Source organism: Argiope bruennichi, chromosome 6 (assembly GCF_947563725.1).
Source record: "Argiope bruennichi chromosome 6, qqArgBrue1.1, whole genome shotgun sequence".
NCBI lineage: Eukaryota > Metazoa > Arthropoda > Arachnida > Araneae > Araneidae > Argiope > Argiope bruennichi.
In genome coordinates this window covers 73,649,699-73,668,371 of record NC_079156.1, presented here as the reverse complement: position 1 = coordinate 73,668,371, position 18,673 = coordinate 73,649,699, and the positions used below count along the sequence as shown (strand labels likewise).

The following is an 18,673-nucleotide window of genomic DNA, read 5'->3' as shown; positions in this document are numbered from 1 at the left end:
ATTCTAAACTAAGATTCTGCGTCCCCCGATCAAACGCATCCATTATTTATTTTGTTTATAAAATGTTAAATCATGTAATTAAGTTACGTAATATTTAAACACTCCTTAATATATAAAGTAAATATACAACAAAGATATTCAATAATATATATTTTCATGATTACAGCTTTTCAACTCTAGCGGAAGAACCATTATTCCTCCAATAAATATTTTTCAATTACTGACAAGTTTTATTCCTTCGGCTTCAAATACATGTGACGAGTACTTTTACTGAGGTTTTAAAATAAGGAAAAGTGAAATCAATTATTATTATTTCAAAATGACAAAAAGCAGCTACATTGCAGTCATTGTGCTAAGATCAGTGGTATAAAACTGAATGAATTATAGATTTTTCTGGAATAATATAGATTCCTAGTAATTCATTTTTTTAATGAAAAACCAAGGGTGCAAATCTGAAAAACATAAATTCTCATTTTTTTCAATTTAATTTTTGTTGATGAAACTCTAAGTTTTAAGATGACGTAAATTTCATTTTTCCATGCTAAAAGCCCCAAAATTATTGTAAAAAGAATAAACATTTCATTCTTTTTATTGTATTACATTCTAACAATAAAAATTGTAATTTGAATTTTTTTAAAAATGTCCAAGGATGCAAGATGACATTCAAAATATAATAAAAAAATCAAAAGAATTTTTTTTTTCAAAGTTGTCGATTTAGAAGTGACAAAAATGACACTCCTAAACCTGAAATGATAAACGCGAATTTAAAATTGTAAAATGGCACCGTCTATTCAAATGCTAATTTTGTAGCCGAGAAGCGAGTAAATATTCGTTCTTGCCGGTGAAGCAAGTGGAAACCGGAAGAATTTAAACATCTTTCTATTTCAGTTTATTCATACATGTTGAGTGTCATTTCCTTCTGAAATTTGTTCAATCGAAGAATCGTTGATACTGAATACTTTTCTAATTCGCTTCCCACCATTTTCATGAATTTTTGAGAACTGATTATTTAAATTCAAAATTTCACCACCAGTAGTGCTATGAGTCATTTCATTGGTTACTCATCCACCGTTTCGAATGCATTCATATCCTTTTTATAACTGTTGCCATATATATTAACAAATTACATAATTTATAATTTTGCACCGTAAAAATCTCTCATACTCCAAAAGATATTTTAATATTCACGAGAATCAATTGAATGAAAATAAGGAATTCTTCACAGGAAAGCTACTATCTCTTTATAAGAATCCAGAAATGAAAAAAAAAATATTATCATAATATTTTTCAATGGGATTGGCACCCTACATTTTATTAAATAAATTTTATAAAAACATAGTTTAAAAACTAAAAAAATTCAAATTTTATTTCGAAACATCAAAGAATGATAATTTAAGATCGATTCCTGTATTTTAATATTATTATAGAAAGTCATATTAAAATTATATATAGACAGTGTTCAATGACTCTGTTACTTCGAGAAAGTTAAATTTTTCAAAAATTAATCCAAACGTTGACTTAAGATTTTACCAGTAATTCCATTTTATGTAATACTACTAACAAATTCTTTACTTGTTATTATTTCTTTAATGTAATCCCAAAAATTTTATTTAAATTAAAATATATATATAATAAATACTTTTTCAAATTTGCATTTTTTACAAATTTAGTCTTGACCTTATATAATTATAATAATGTTCGACAGTTCATTTTAGAGATCTTTTTACTTTCTCGTATACGTAGTATAGAGAAAATATAGTAATCGTCAAAGAACTCAAAATCGAAATTTTAATTCTTAGAATTGAATTTCCATGTTTATAGTGAATGTTATTTACACGTTTATTTTATGAATAGATTGAATTTCCATGTTTTAGACCACCCTGAAATTGTGACAAACATAACTCTCAAATGCTTTGCGCTAGACGGTTGAAATTTAACATACGTCTTTACAACAAATTTTTAGATTTCTAGCAGATTTTGAGCAAAATCCATTCACAAGAAGTCTGTCTGTCCGGCTGTTCGAATATAAATTAACACGACAATTACAAAACAAAGAGAGCTAAATGGATAAAATTCGATACACAAGTATAACATCTATAGACACCTGTCAAATTTTGAGTCTAATCCAAAGAAGAGTTCACCGTCTGTCGGTCTTTAGTTTCAAAAACATGTAAACGCGACAACTCAAAAATGGAATAACTTAAATACATCAATTTTGTTTACGATTTTGTGACAGCAAATGTAATTTGCGACAAAATTTGGTTTTCAAGCAGTTGGGAAAAACGTGCCTAAAGCACAAATTCGATTTTGGGATACTATTAACCGCATGCCAAGGATTAATTGCCGAAATCTCACCAAGGCCGACACGATAAATTTAATAAAAATGCCAAATTCACGCCAAAAGTTAACATTTCGTAACGACTGCACGCCAATGCCATGCAAGGTATTCTCTGACAAGTTTATTAGAGAGTATGCGAGAAAGTTTTGCGGAGAACCACTCCCTCTAGTTAATACCTAAAACTTTTTAATATATTACTAATAGCTTTTTATTTAAATGTGGGAAACTGGTATCCCTTCCCCCTCCTCTCTCCCTTCATTCGGTAACATATCCGAGTGCAAACTTAAAGGTCTTTTTTGAATAACCAACTCAACAACTTAACCTTTCAACCGGTTGGAACGTAGAAAGTCGTCCCAACGAAACTCTCATGTAACGGCTCGAACGTAGAAAGTCGTTCATCATTTATTATCCTAAGACCGACTGAAACGTAAAAAATTCACTTTTTGAAAATTATCCTAATAACGACTCTGACCTAAAAAAATCTTAAAAAATCTTTCCACTTTTACGACAAGAACCATTTTACAAAGATACAGATGCTGAATAATCGACGGTTAATGGGTTAAACCAATAAAATTGATATTATATCATTTTTCCACCTAAAAGTATAATTCGGCTGGACTATGACAAACTTGATCTGAAATTTTATATAAGTCTATTATTATGTTAGGAAGACCTCAAGATAAATTTTAACCATTTAACTCGATGTGATTTTGAATTATCGCAATCGATACACATGGGTAGCTAAGGCTACAGAAATATTTTTTTAAATCATGTATATAGGGTGTCATACTATTTGCAAATAACAAGCATGAAATGACTTACATTATACAAAAAATCATTGATAAAACAAAAATGCTTTATAGGGCAGATCATTGTATTTAAAGAGTTTTGGCATAAGTAATTCATTTGGTCCAGAGTTTCGTCTTAGGTAATAGTTGTTCAAATAACGAGTTTTACCGGTGTCCTTGCATAGGGGGAACGCATCTTCCGCGTGATCTGGGTGTCCCGGGTTCAAATCCTGGTTCGGGCATGGTTGTTTTTCATCTGTGTTCTATCTGTGAGGTGTATGAATGTGTCCCACTGTAAAACGGGGTTGTGCAAGCGAATGTGTGACTTTCATCTTCATATGAGCTAGAAGTTAAATTTCATCCCTTGGGTGCTCAGGGGTCTTTACCCTCTGAAACTACTGCACCCCATTTCCGTAGTAACGCGGACACGGCATCATCATCAATAAACAGTTTTTCTCAAAGTCTTAATAATTAGATTTTTCATTTTCTAAATAATTTTGGAGCTTATAATCACATTTTGGGAATCTTTAAAATTTAAAAAGTGAGATTTTTACTAATTAATTATTTTTATACGATAATTTATAATAATTCACAAACATATTTTCCATTTTTCTTCATTGAATTTACAGTAACCCACTTTAGATCAATATTAAATATTTCTTTTTTGTGTGTAAATGCTATTGTTGCCATAAAATTAAGAATAAACTTTAAAAATGAAATAGATGAATAAAGTTTGAAACATTATTATGCCACGATATTTCAGATAGAGACTCGAATCTTTTTTTGCATTTATTTCTCGGACTAGAGTGACTGAACATAGAAATGAATCGTGTCTGAAAGCGCTAATCTTTATGTATATTTCCTAGCGGGAAATTGAAATTACTTTAATTAATTTGCTATATTGAAAATTATATCCGAATTATTAATTGGAATACAATTTGCTCAATGACTGTTGACAATCAAATTCAATCGTGCAATGACCGTTAATTAAAAAGTACTTAAGAGACGGAAAACATCTCTTTCCAAAAGATATTCCATTGAAATACTAAATGCAAATTAAACTAAAAGCATCCAATTAAGCCTAAAGAATATCAGTAAGAACATGCTTCACATTTTCTCGCTGCATGTAACATATCTTTACATCACATGAATAATTACAATGTTTCCGAAATATTCTACGCTTTCTTCAACGTAAAACATTATGTTGTTAAAATTAACAAATGCAAGAAAAAAGAACTTTATGGCATTTATCCAAATCTTTCTAATAATGACTATTACAAGCGATTTCCATATCTTGAGTATAATTAAAGTTATGACATTGTATTTGTGGATGAGAAATGAATAAATGGACTAAAATGCATTTCAAATTTTGATAGAAACCGCAATGTAATGCCGCATTAATATTCATTATTCATTTCTTTGGGTCTTTAGAAGTTTTAAATGAATATATAAAATCTTCACATACGATTACTGTTGATTCTAAAATACTTGGACTTTTGAAAGACGAATAAAAAGATTAACTGATAAATAATTCATTAATTAAATATAAAGGATAGTTTTTTTCTAATTTCTTTTTTATTTTTATATAAGAATACCAGTTTTCCTCTGTCATTAAAAACTCTGGTTTATAAGTCGATCAAAATGTTATGCGAAGTATCTTTGTTATTGAAAAACTAACTGATTTCGTAATTTTAAAATTTTCTGGCATAAACTAGTTAATTAAATTCAAAATTTTTTTTAAGCATATTATCTTAGGCTTTTATTTTAGAATTATAAAAATAATCTAAGAACTGATACCTATCTGATTATTGCTCTCTGCTTTCTTAGATTCCTAAAGTTTTCAAAAATATTTTTGATACCTATGATATCTTTTGATATCTATTTGATTATTGTTCTCTGCTTTCTTAGATTCCTAAATTTTTCAAAAATATTTTTCATACCTATTTGATTATTGTTCTCTGCTTTCTTAGAATCCTAAATTTTTCAAAAATATTTTTAAAATGGTAATTTTAGAAATTTACTCACAGATAACTGTGTTTAATATATTTATTGGATGAAATGGTAACATGTGCATTTATTAATGAAGTTATTTAAATCGTGCACATTTTCTTAACACATGAGTAACGCAGTAGTAAATAAATATAAGTACATTAAATACATAGTTTAACACTCCGTTAGTCGCATGCTTTTTCCAAATAATCGTGGACGTGCTGTATTCGTCAGATACACCAATATATATATTGTTAACATTAGTAAAAAAATATAACTTAGTAATACAATTATATAGATATATAAACACAATTTAATGTAGACAAAACAAAAATACACTTTTTTTCCAAAACAAACCAGGACAATAGCAAAAAAAAAAAAAAAAATCAGACATAATATTATTTAGTTATTGAAAAAAGAAGTAATCGTATATTTGTCAGATAACCCACAACAAAGGGAATGTTAAAATATATACATTTTTATTCATATGACTTGCAGTGCATATATTAGGAGTACATTTAAATTCTATATGCGGAATTTCAGTCAGTCAAATTCTCTATTTTCATTTTTAGAAACTTTGAATTTTCATTTTATAAATAACTTATGCATACCTATTAAAATTTCTAACAAAAAAATTTACAAAAAATTATCATGTGTGTCTATTGTGGCAAAAAAGCAGTCATGGATTTGGTGCATGTGAAATAAATTTAAAAGGAATAAAAGAAACTGTTTCACCAATTCTCATTGTAGTATAGAAATTTAAGGAAAAATGTAACCTTACTAACAACAGCAAAAAAAAAAAAAAAAAAAAACAATTTTTTCGTGGAATATAAATTCTTTAATTTGACACTCAGAAATTTGTAGTAGGATGATTAAATTAAATTCATAATTTTTAGTTTTATCAAAAATTTTGAAAAAATTGCTTTTTATATTAAGAATTTAACAGCTTAAAATGTCAATAATGAGGACGAGTTATTAACTAATGCTTTTATTTATATTTCAAAATATTAGATGTTTCTTTTTAACATGATACTATTTTTAGATAGGTATTCTTTCTGAAAATTACGTAGCGTAGAAGTTGTTATGTGTGCTATACAACTGCAGATGAAATTAAGCCAAATGAAAACAAGACAGACGAATTAAGCCTAAACTTAGCATTCTATAGTGTAGCTGATTAGAAATTCGAATCTCAATTAATTTATTTTTACCACGAATCATGAGTGACATGCGAGTGGAGAAGTAAATGAGAAAAATTGCAAGAAAATAAATATACCTGCTTTTTTTTTCTGAACGAAAAAAAATATCCTTTTACATATTTGATGAACAGAAGAAGCTGCAATTAAGTTTTATTATTCTTTCCACGAAGATAAAAGAGAAGCATTCAAGGTATAACATTATAGCATAAATGCTTTATGAATAAAATACACTGTCTTGGAATTCTGAGGCATTGAAAAATATTGAGAAACAATTATGTTAATTTTTTCATATATGAATCTTAATAATGTCTTTCATAATTTAATCGCAGCCAAACTGTTTTTTAATTATAAAATGCATGTTTTTTTTCCCGCAAAAAATCTTTTAAAGGAAAAAACGCATAATTTTATCATGCATAAAAAAAGAAAAGAAATTCGTTGTATTTGGAAGTATAGTTTTTATTTTAATAATATTTTAAAATTTAATATTGTCGCAACGTTCACTCACAGAACGAAATAACCAAACGATGAAAATCATCTTAAAAATATTTTGATAAATTTATTAAAATTGGACATGAAAAATTGTATAGGGAAATGGGATAAAAAAATTGTATGGTAATTAAAATCCAAAAATTAAAAGCTAATTTTTGGATTTTTAAAGTGGTTTAAACATGATATTTTTGGATCATAATATGCAATTGTATTAATGCAATAGAATACTTTGAAATTTATGAGGGAAAATATCATTTTCAGCTTTAATTTTAATACCATTGTGTGTTTCTGCACTTAGAATTGCGAAATTATTAATCAATAAACATGGAAAAAAAAAGTAAAGCAAAGCATTTTGAAAAAAAAAAACATTATAAAAAAATACAACTGAAAAAAAAAGCAACACAAAAATACAATGACCAAAGTGGAATTTGCTAAAAAATGTACAGGCCAAAAAACAAATCTTGTTTACAGAATGAGCTCAGGCGTGAATCATATATTGAAATAATTATAAAAAAAGTAAACAAAAAAGTCTGTGGATGAAAAGATAAACAACAAAGGACTCGATTTCATTCATCGACTTTTTGTAGGTTTTTGGATCCATGGAGATCGTCTAACAAACTTAGAATAAGTATCAAGGATTCATTACAAAAACAACAAACAAATAAAAAACAATAGCAACATAAAAATGAAACTAATTCCAAAGAGAAGTACAGGCATACATTTCTACTACTACAAAGATCAATGTATGTGTGTCAGACAAGACCGTTTAACCTATAATTACCAAATTTGATTCATATATGCCTTAGAGAATGGGAATTTTTTGAAATTTTATTTATAGTTCTAATTAATTAAAAATTAAATTGAATTTTGACGTTTCCCAGCGATAACTCAGAACTTATTATTTCGTAAAAATAATTTCTGCAACGTGTTAAAAAAAATTGATATTTTTAATGATACTTATTCAATATTGATGCAAGTTTGTTTCTGATTTTTGACAATTAAAAATTTTCCTTTGCTCAGCTTCCAAGTTTTACAACGAAATATATGTAAAACTATTAAATTAACTGGGCTTTAATGTCTGAAAGTAAAATGCAATTATTGATATGTAGCAATATCTAAACAATTTTATTAAAATTAACTATTTCTGGCAAACCAAGTGAGTGGGGAATTTTTATCATGTGAGACATGATGTTGTTTTGGTTTGAGGTTTTTGAATCCTCAAAATGCGTAGGCAACAAATTGTTGAAGTCTCAAAATGCGTAGGCAACAAATTGGCGATTTATCGCTTTTAAAGCATCAATTTTTCGCTTTTTTTTTTTTTTTTTTTTTGTAAATTTGGATTTAGAAAAACTGTAGGTAAAATCCAAATAAAGAAAGAAAAGCCAAAATGTTCTGTCAAAAATGAATATTTTGTTATTGCAAACCAAATCCAAAATATGATAACTCTTGATCTAAACATGGGTTTTGTAGTGTTCCATTATATATGTTGTATGGTATAATCTACAGATAATATAACCACTTATAAACATTATTGAAATTTTGAAATATTTTTTATAAGAAAGTTTATCCTTATAGAGCCACAATGGTACAACTTACCATCTAAGATCTGATTTCACATTTTCTAGCATTATATTATATCTATACTTCTTTTCTCAATTCTGACTAAAGATACTTCATATAATAAAGAACTAAAATAAAATAGAGTAAAGTGACACATTAAACACGTGAACAACAGTTAACTCAGTTATAAAAAATATATCTTCATTTATAACAATATTCTCAATCAAATGGCAACAGTTCTCGAACAACTTACAAATACATTATGATGAATTTGATTTCAGTGCTGTATTTTATAGAGTACCTAGACTCCTAAAAATTATCCCTAGAGGCCATGTACACATTCTGTACAAACATAATGCATGGAATCTTCAGGCCAGAAATTGATGCCTAAGCCACTTATGTAGAAGCTAGACAACTTAATGGCTTACAGCTCTGCCAAACTATATCAAGAGAGAAATAACAATTGTATGAAGTGCTATTATAGGAAATATAAGAGGATCTTAAATGGTAGCGATAAATGGAATGGATTGCTTTATGATAGTAAATAATGGATTGTTTGTCTTAATGCATTGTGCCATTTATGCCTAGGCATTCGCGAGGATTCATGTTCTTTAGTTGAAGCCCCAAATATTTAAGATGATAAAATCATATAAAAACCAGATTTCAATGAAAATTAATGTCTTTTTTTTATTTTTAAATACCATTACCAATCCTTTAAAGAATTTCAAAATACATTTGGAGAAAACTAATTTAAGTTTTTAATTTGAAAACCATATCATTCCATTTTCTTAATTTTGGATGTTATTTTATACCTTAACATTTAAAATATAGACACATGTTTTTGAAAAATGGCAGACATTTTCAAAAATTTACAAGTATTTAAAAATTGCAGATATTTAAAAAAATCCCAAATACTTAAGAAAAATCACTGATAAATACCAGATCTATTGATAAAAATTTCCAATGCATATAAATGTCTCACTTTTTATTAAAATATCGAGTTGGATAAAAATAGTAAATTTCCTCCTAATTTCATTATCGTTTAAAATATATACTTAATCGTTATTTTTACTTACTTTTTGCAAGAGCGGGCAAGGCTGTTCAAATGACTGATATCATAGACTCTTTAAATTACTTTTATACTGTTTTCAGCTTTGAAAATAATTAAAATTTCTATTCCTTTGAAACGCTTCTGTTTAATTTGAATGGCTTTAAGTAACTATGGAATTTCAGGAGTGATTTTTCACACTCTTTCTAATGTGCGAGTTGTTTGAAATTTTGTATACTTTTGTATTCTTGTCAAAAATAAATTATTTTTATATTTTTAAAGCTTAAATATCAATAAATTTAACTTACTTCGTTCAATTTTGATTCTATGTATTTAAAAAAAAATGGTTTTATAAAATAGTTACTTGTGATATAGTTTTATGGAATAAAGTCATCATTTTTTAAAATATATTTAAGTTTTAAAATATAAACAATAAATTTTTATTACGAGCTCCAACGTATCGATAAGCATTCATAATTCTAATATTTTTATTCTATTCATCGATTTCATTTTTTAATCGGAACTGGTAAAGCTGAATTCCCTAACTATTCCCTAACTAAACTATTATTAGTATTTTTTTGATAAATTTAAGAGACTGGACTACTATTCTCTCAGGTATCCATTTAAAGCATTCAATTATCCATTATCTCCCTGAGCTATTACCGGAAACTCGCAATTAAGATAATTAAATATTTCTCTCTTGTTCAAATTATAAACGCTCATTATGGAAATGGGAATAAAGAATAAGATTAAAATATGCGAAAATAGATTTTAAAGCTTGCTTCTAATTTGCAAACACAAAATGAATAATCACTAAATGTTAAATTCGCTAGTACGAATTAAATATATATCTTCTATAAAGAAAAATCCGTTAAAGCGACAATCCAGAATTGCATTAGTTTGGATTGTCGTTATAACAAACTTCATTAATGAAAATTTTTTAATATTTTGTGGCCCCAAGCAGAAGACATTTTAAAACCTCTCTTTTAATAATTCGTCAATTTATCTTTAGCTTTTTTTTAAAAATAAATTTTAATAAAAAAGAATAAATAAAATTTACTCTGCATGTTAATTGTTCCTTTTTTATTTCATTTTTTTATTTTTATAATTTTGTAAAAGTGGATACGTTTTTATTTATTCTTTTACTAAGTATATCAGGGAAAAAATTAATTCAAATAAGAAAAGTTTTAAAAAATAAGCTTTAATTGTGGGCCCAGTGATTCCCTGATAAAAAAAAAGTACTTACTTATTATGATAGGTATAAGGAAATAATAAACTTCAAAACGAAAGCATCTTTAAAATTTGTCATTTTTGAAGACTTGAACAGTAAAATACAGTAAAAACATTTAATGAATAATTAATATTCCAATATAGGATATGAAATTAATGAAATTTATAAATAATTAAATAAGGAATAAATTATATTTTAATTTAATAAATATTTTAATAATTCCGTGTTAGCATAAAAAATCCCAACATTTTATAAATACAAGAATTTATGTTTTTAAATAAGTTTATTTATTTGACTACATGGTTAATAACAATTTTCAATCAACTTGCCTGAGCATTTCTCTAGTCCGTTGACCCTAGGCAGCAGGCTAGTGTGCTTATTCGAAAATTTGCCCCTGTTTCTAATTATAAATGAATCATTATAGAATTATATACAATAAAAAAAATCTTAAAAATAAATTAAGTATGTTTTCTTTTTTTATCCTCTAGTATATAAAGTGAAAATAATATAAGCGTCAAAAATTTTGAACGCGAGATTTCGATGAATTACCAAGTATTAGACAAATCCAAGTTCGAAAAAAACACATTTTTGAAATGTTTTCAATCTATTTGTCGCTTTTACTGCATATCTGTGAACACGATACCTCAAAAATGTTTGGAGCTGGATTGATGAAATTTAGTACATAGACTAATCATCGCATTTATAGATTTCTATCAACTACATAAAATGAAATACATGAAGATTAAGTCTATCTATCCAGCTGTCCAAGTACAAGTAAACATACTAGATGCAAAATATAAAGGTTCCGGATAAACAAAGGAAAAAAATTATCACTAAAATAGATTGAGCAGAGAATCGTAAGAAATTATTAACAAACAAAACAAGTCTTATTTTTGTATGCATTTCTAAAATCCACAAATGAATCTTCAGGCAGGCACACAGTGTAATTTTTCTTAATCCCTCCCCCCTCTTACCTCCTGAATAAAGTATTCTGTTATAGTCCTTCTATTTTCTGTTACCCTATCTAGAATACACAGACAAATGTCCACTGACAACGCGGCTTCCTCTAAATAATAAATGCTTTCCCCACTCTGCGAGAGGCACTTCTTGTCCAGTGACATTGACAGTTTTCATTCCGCGTGTGTCACTGAGTTTCTCTTACTTTTTCTCTTCGCCTATTCCGGAAGAATCCATCTACTAAAGTTTTCCTTCCTACCATTCGGGCGAGGTTAGTGAGGTGAAGCCACAAAACCTTATTAATGTTGATAATAGATAAAAAAGGTTAGTGCTTGGTAAATTTATCACCGAATGCTTTTAGACTAGTTTTTGACAGAGAGTATGTTTTATTGATGGGCAAAACAAAAGTAGATATCTACTCCCAGATTTCAAGGCAACATATTATTTTTATGGCGAGGACTCCTGCTGTTTTAAAGTTTCGTTCTAAAATTATTTATTTTTTTATATACGAGAAAGAGGCCTCCCTTCTAATTTTTAATATACTTGCACAATGTGGTACTTTATGCATTTAGCTGTACCAAAGTGCAGGGATTCATAAATAGATATCTCAACTTTGCAGAATTATTAAAAAAATAACATCATCAGAAATAAAAAAAATAACAGTTAAAAGTTTAAATTCAATACATTTATAAGGGTTCAATAAAAGCAGCTTTTTATTACACCACTTCCAACCATCGTTAATGAATTTAAGAAACTCTTATCTGCAGCCTTTTAGAGTGTAACTTCAAACAACTTTGTGAAAAAGGGTAGGGTTATGGAACCATCTTAACATCCTTCGTGTTTCATTAGGATCTGATACTAAACATTTATTATTTATTATGTGGGAATTTAAATTTCCAAATCTTATTTTTGATTTCCGATGAACAACGTGGCTGTATTTTGCTTTGTTTCCTTTTAATTGGAGTATTCATTTATGGGCAACCTGTATAGTAAAGTTAATTCCTGACAATCATATTTTTTTATTTTTAAAATTTCTAACAAGCCTGTAATTTGGAAGTCGATATCATACAACAAATTTTTTTGCTTAACTTGTATTTTTTTGGGTTATTGTGTTCACAAATGAACGGACAGAAAACAAATAATCTATTAAATATCGACGGATTAGTCCAAAATTTAACAATGACATACAATTTTTGATGTAATCTTCTAAAATCTTCTATTAAAATAATCTTCTTTCTTCTATTCTTCTTCTATAATCTTCTTTCTTCTAATAGAAAATCTTCTATTAAAATAATCTTCTTTCTTCTATTTCTTCTATAATCTTCTTTCTTCTAATAAAAAATCTATTAAAATAATCTTCTTTCTTCTATTCTTCTTCTATTTCATCTATAATCTTCTTTCTTCTAATAGAAAATCTTCTATTAAAATACATCCATTTATTTGGGTGCATTTTTGAGTGTTCGCGGTAGCAAAAATTCCAAACAGACATATCGTCAAACAAAACTAATCCATATTTTCACAGTGTCAACGATTTCTTCACAAGGGGAAAAAAGATGGCTTATCGAGTTCACTATTATTGAGAGTTTTGATAGAAAACATTTGGTATTGGAACATAACAGGCCAATTCAAATCATTTCAAAGAAATATAGGATCCACAAACAAAGACCAATTTCTTGCAGTAAAATTAATTTTAAAATTTCTCTGTTCCCAAATACTAATGCGTTGACAAGTTTAAGTCTTGGTTCTTGACTGTTTCATTTGCTGATACTTCACAGAATTCCATATTTTTCTGCCGGCGTCCTGGCATAGGGGTAGCGCCTCTTCCCCATGCTCTGGGCGTCCCGGGTTCTAGTCCCGGTTCGGGCATGATTGTTCTTCATCTGTTCTATCTGTGAGATGCGTGAATGTTCCCCCCTGTAAAAAGGGGTTGTGCAAGCGAATGTGATGCGTGGGTAGCTAAGCGTACTCTTCGCCCTAGTTGGCGCTACTAAAATAAGAGACGCTCCCTTGGCTTAAAATCGCTGACTTTATCAGCGAACTTGTCCATGGCAAGTGCCATTATAAACAACAACAATATTTTTCTTACTGCCGACATTTATCGTTAATTCAATTGCGTCTTTAATCAATGAATTGAAATCTGCATGATTGAGGCTCTACTTGACGCTATTAACCAGGCAATCATTTGACTGATTTTGCAGAAAATTTGTCACACGTCTATGATTTTAATGATAAAACCTTATGGCGCATTTCATGGGTTTAGCCAATGAAGTTTTCGAATTATAGCGTACAGATGTAAATGTATAGAAAAACTGTTACACAAACAAACCTTCTTTATGTGTTCCGACGAAAAATCTTCTTAGCACAGATAAAGAAGAAACTTTGAATAAGAAATAAAATAAATAAAAATAAAAGAACCTAACAGAGATAAACAATTATGGCGTGATACTAGTGAATGATATATTATACTAGTAAATATTACAGAATACATTTCATCTGTATATCTTAAATCTTTTACGAATTATTGTGATCATAGACAGACATAATTCTGATACATGAAGTGCAAAAATTCGGAGATTATTTACAGTTCGATAAATATCATAATCTAAATCTGTTAATAGACATTTAGCAGACGATTCCTTTTCAGACATTTTATAACTGCTACTATTTTTATTTTGTTAAAATATTATTAAAAAGTAAAAGCAAACGATTTTTTTCTTTGATAAACATATTTTGTTAATATTATTTCGTTTAATTTTTGCATAATAGCCGATGATCAATTGTAAACCTTCTGGAATCTGGCAATGTTTGTAAGATACGCTGTTATGTTGAAAGAATAAACAAGCCGATGGAATTCTAAATTGCTTGGAGTATTATTTTAGTTTTAAGAATTTAAGATGCTCTGCAGGCTATATTTTGAAGCTTAAGAAAACGGGTAGTTTTCTAGAAAGCATGCAAAAATTTACAGTCACAAGATTGAATTTTTTGGATGATAGGAATATTTCTTAACATTATATTTTGTTTAAGAAAAAATAAAAACGATAATCAAAAATAAACTTTGAGATAAGAGTAAAGAAAGCTGCTGATCAAATGGACGACCTGCCACTGGTTGAGATATTTCAAAAATCAATATTAAAAAATAAATTATCTAAAATGCTCTTTCTACTTGCAGGCAAGTTGAAAAAAGAGTTCCTATTCTAAACGGCTATTGATTCTACAGAAAAATACTATATCAGTCAGTATTTTCTTCCCAATAAAGATAGGTTTTCTTGCTGGTTATCCGATATGGGAAAGAAATATCTGAAAGATTTTCGGAAAAAGATGGAAGATGTCAGTTGCTGAAGGAGTAGTTTCAGGCGCACTTTGAAGAACAGGAAACCATCCTGGTCTGACGTATAAAAAGGAAGTTATTGAAATAATAAAACGTAGACTTCTGTATCAATTTGAAAAAATATTTTTTGGTACATATTTGCAGGACAGAAGCTTTCAGACGAAATGGAACATTGAAAGGCAATCAAGATTATTTTTTCAAGTTTACAACTTTGAAACGCATGGACAGACATGAAGTTGAATATATGCAGGTACATGTATATTCAATTTGATACATGGGTTTTACTTTTCAAATATTGTTTGTTTGTATGTTTGACAAAGTGAAAGCATAAAACATTAGAGCCGGCATCCTGGCATAGGGGTAGCGCGTCTTCCCCGTGATCTGGGCGTCCTGGGTTCGAGTTCCGGTTTGGACATGGTTGTTCTATCTGTGAGATGTGTGAATGTACCCTCCTGCAAAAAGGGGTTGTGCAAGCGAATGAGTGATGCGTGAGGAGCATAGTCGTTCTCTTGGCTCTCGTTGGCAATACTAGAAAAACAAGAGATGCTCCCCCACCAGCTTAAAATCGCTGTCTTCGTAACAGCGGGCTTGTCCATGGCAAGTGCCATAACAAACAACCGAAGCAATAAAACATTAGATTTCCAATATTCATCTAAATTATTTGAGTACCAGAAAACGATCTAGTATAACTACATAAAATGCCCCAATGATCTAATATTTTGCTTAATTTCCTGTATTTAATTAAAAATGACACTTTATATTATCATTTTAATGTAATTCTTTTAGAAAGGAAAATACTTATTTCTGCAGAATAATAATAAATTTTTAAATTAAATTAATCTGTTAAATTATTTTTGAAAATTTAAATCAGAACTAAAGTTTATGAATTTATAATAACAATTCATACGAATCAAGCACAAAATGAGCGCATAAACACACAACACGGGTTTATATCCCACAATTCCCAATTAAATAAGAGAAATATTTCTTGAGCCAAAGAAAAATATTGGTATTGGTATTGACTTGAAACTGAAATCGTATAATTTCTATGAAGGTCAAAAGGAAGCATATTAACTAACCTTTGTAAACATTAATGTACACAAAAGAATGCTTAAGCATACTGAACATTAAATTATCTTGTTATTCTTCTCATTTGGTGAGCACTATTTTTAAAGTGTGAAGTGGCCTATCTCTCTTTCTTTAATGTTATCCTAATTTATGGAATAGGCTTAGGGAGGGGTAGATAATGCACTTCAACCCATCAAACAAGGATATCTCATACATGGTCAAATGCACTGAAATCTGGTGGAGAAACTTGGGCATTGCAAACGGGTGATATCCTTGTTGTCAATGCATTCGTCCATTATTACGGCTACGCAATGACGATTAGGGTTATAACTTATAACGACAAAATCTGCGGTCACTGCACTTCTGAACAGACTGAAAAGTTGTCGAATGATACCTTGATAAGTCTGTCTTGTCAAGGTGCCGTATTCTATAAGGAAATTTCCTCAAGAACTCAAGATAATGTCAAGATAAACCAGAAATTCAGAACCACTATAACGCTGGTGCAGAAAAAATCTGAATTTGACGAAAGACAACAAGAAAGTCTAGTGTTCTGATGTTCAGTTAGCATAATTAGCGTCATGCTAATTGCTCCTTCAATAAGCTATTGTGAATGGAACAGTTTCCACACCTGACAGTTTGCTGACACCTATACCCTATTAACCTCTGTACATGGTTTACATGGAAACTGTAAACCTAATTCTTCCATCTGCACCAGGCTACATTATAATCAACTCATTATTCTTCCAAGTAAAAAAATATAGTTCATTTAGATTTTTGAGTCATATTTACTCGTTTACGGTAATATCGGGTTTACTCGCAAGTTTTGAACTTCATAACATCACAGAATTAAACACTCTCCCCACTACTTCGTCACTTATGAGACATTTTCTGTGTAATCTAGTTTCTTACTCTCCTCGGAACATACAAAATAGATTTCGATAATTTTGGTCTGTCAAAACTCTCTGCTACGCATAGAATTCTGTTCAAGAAAACAAATGTTAACTAAATTAATGCTAACTTAAATTAGCACTTTAGTACTACTGTAATGATAGTGTTTACCGACTTTTTCTTAGTTGTAACATGTTCTAAGAATTAAGGTCTTTATTTAAACGCAGAAAGGAACAAGAAAGGAAGATTGGGAGTTTTTTTGAGACTTATGCTTAAACAAATGAGACTTTTTCGAAATAAGGCAACGGCAACATATGAGTTACCTTTCACACATTGCCACATGCAGAGCCGGTCTTCTTTATAAAGGGGCCTGGGTGCAAAAAACCATTTGGGGCCTTAAATTTTTGATAAAGCAAAAATAAATAAATAAAATAAAAAATAAAAAATACATATATTACTATTGCATGTTTATTTAATGCGTGATTTTATCTTTGCTATTAATTACTTCAGAGAAATTAGAATTTTTTGCAATTTCTTTTTCGGTGCTTAATACAGCAAGTCCATTTAAGCGTTCTGCACACATGCTTGACCGAAGACAATTCTTTATTAATTTTAATTTGCTGAAAGAGTGCTCAGCACTTGCCATAGTAACTGGCAACGTAAAAAAGTTTTAACACGGTTAATATATTTATAAATCATTCATTATAATAATTATTTAGTATGTACTGCAGTATATATTGTGTGTTAGTTACATCCCTTTTATTCGAAATGAAATCCCACAGCAAACCAACTTCTTGTATTAGGTTTACATTTACACTGCTATAAAACTATACAAAGTTTTTAGAACATTTTTCTAATTGTTTTACTAAAGTTTTTTTTTATCAGTGATTTATTTGAAATACTTTTAAACCTATTTTCTATCTGTACAATAGCAGTATCAATTACAGTGCTAAAAATAACATCTATCATCAGGTTTTTTTCTAACTTCATCTTCAGCTATTAATATAATCTTTTTCTTTTTCGAATTCGATTTTTAGGAAAATGTTCTGAAATATTCGCTTTGCGTGCTATCATCTTTTTTGTTTATTCTAAAACTGTGTTAAATTTTCGATTTCAATTTTAATTTTATTGACCAAATTAAATTAAATCAATCAAGAACAATTTGTTGTTGAAATTGTTTTTGCTTGAAATAGTTTAATCTATTCTGGCTTCCCAAGAATTCGTATAATATTTTAAGAGTAATATTTAAATGTTTTTTGTAAAATTTCCCATATTTTTATAGATTCAGAAAATAAACAATAGAAGAGTTGCAATATCAAAAAAATTACAGCATATTCTGCCGGAAGCGGCATTACAAACTGATAAATTAAAAGAATCTGATAGGCAAGGCGCAAAAATTGCATGAAAGTTTAGAGCAATTATTCTGTATTACACACCTTCATATTTCCCTTTCATGTCAAAACCATTGCAGTATGCCTGTCCTCTACAATTCGTTCTTTTATGATATCTAAATCAAACTCATTTAATCTTTTTAATGGAATTTTTGCCAGTCTTTCTCCAGTTACTTCTATAAATGACCCATTTAGAAAACTTTTCAAAATTTCCATATCTAATAATGATTGACGTTTGTTGCTTATGGGGAATATCAAGAGTACAATCCATTCGGATACTATAGTACATGGCTGCTTTAGAATCGTCACTTTAGTTCTTGATCATGTTAAGGCCCCAGTGCGTAACATCCGCCGCACTCCCCAGAAGGCCGACCCTGCCAACATGCATATAGCAATAATGCA

General features: G+C 28.9%; 1 long non-coding RNA gene across 1 annotated transcript in view; it reads right to left on the bottom strand.

The window, feature by feature from the left end:
* The window catches only part of LOC129972799 (uncharacterized), a 104,170-nt gene that overhangs the window by 81,846 nt on the left and 3,651 nt on the right, over positions 1 to 18,673 (bottom strand). The gene's annotated exons all lie outside the window — the stretch shown is intronic.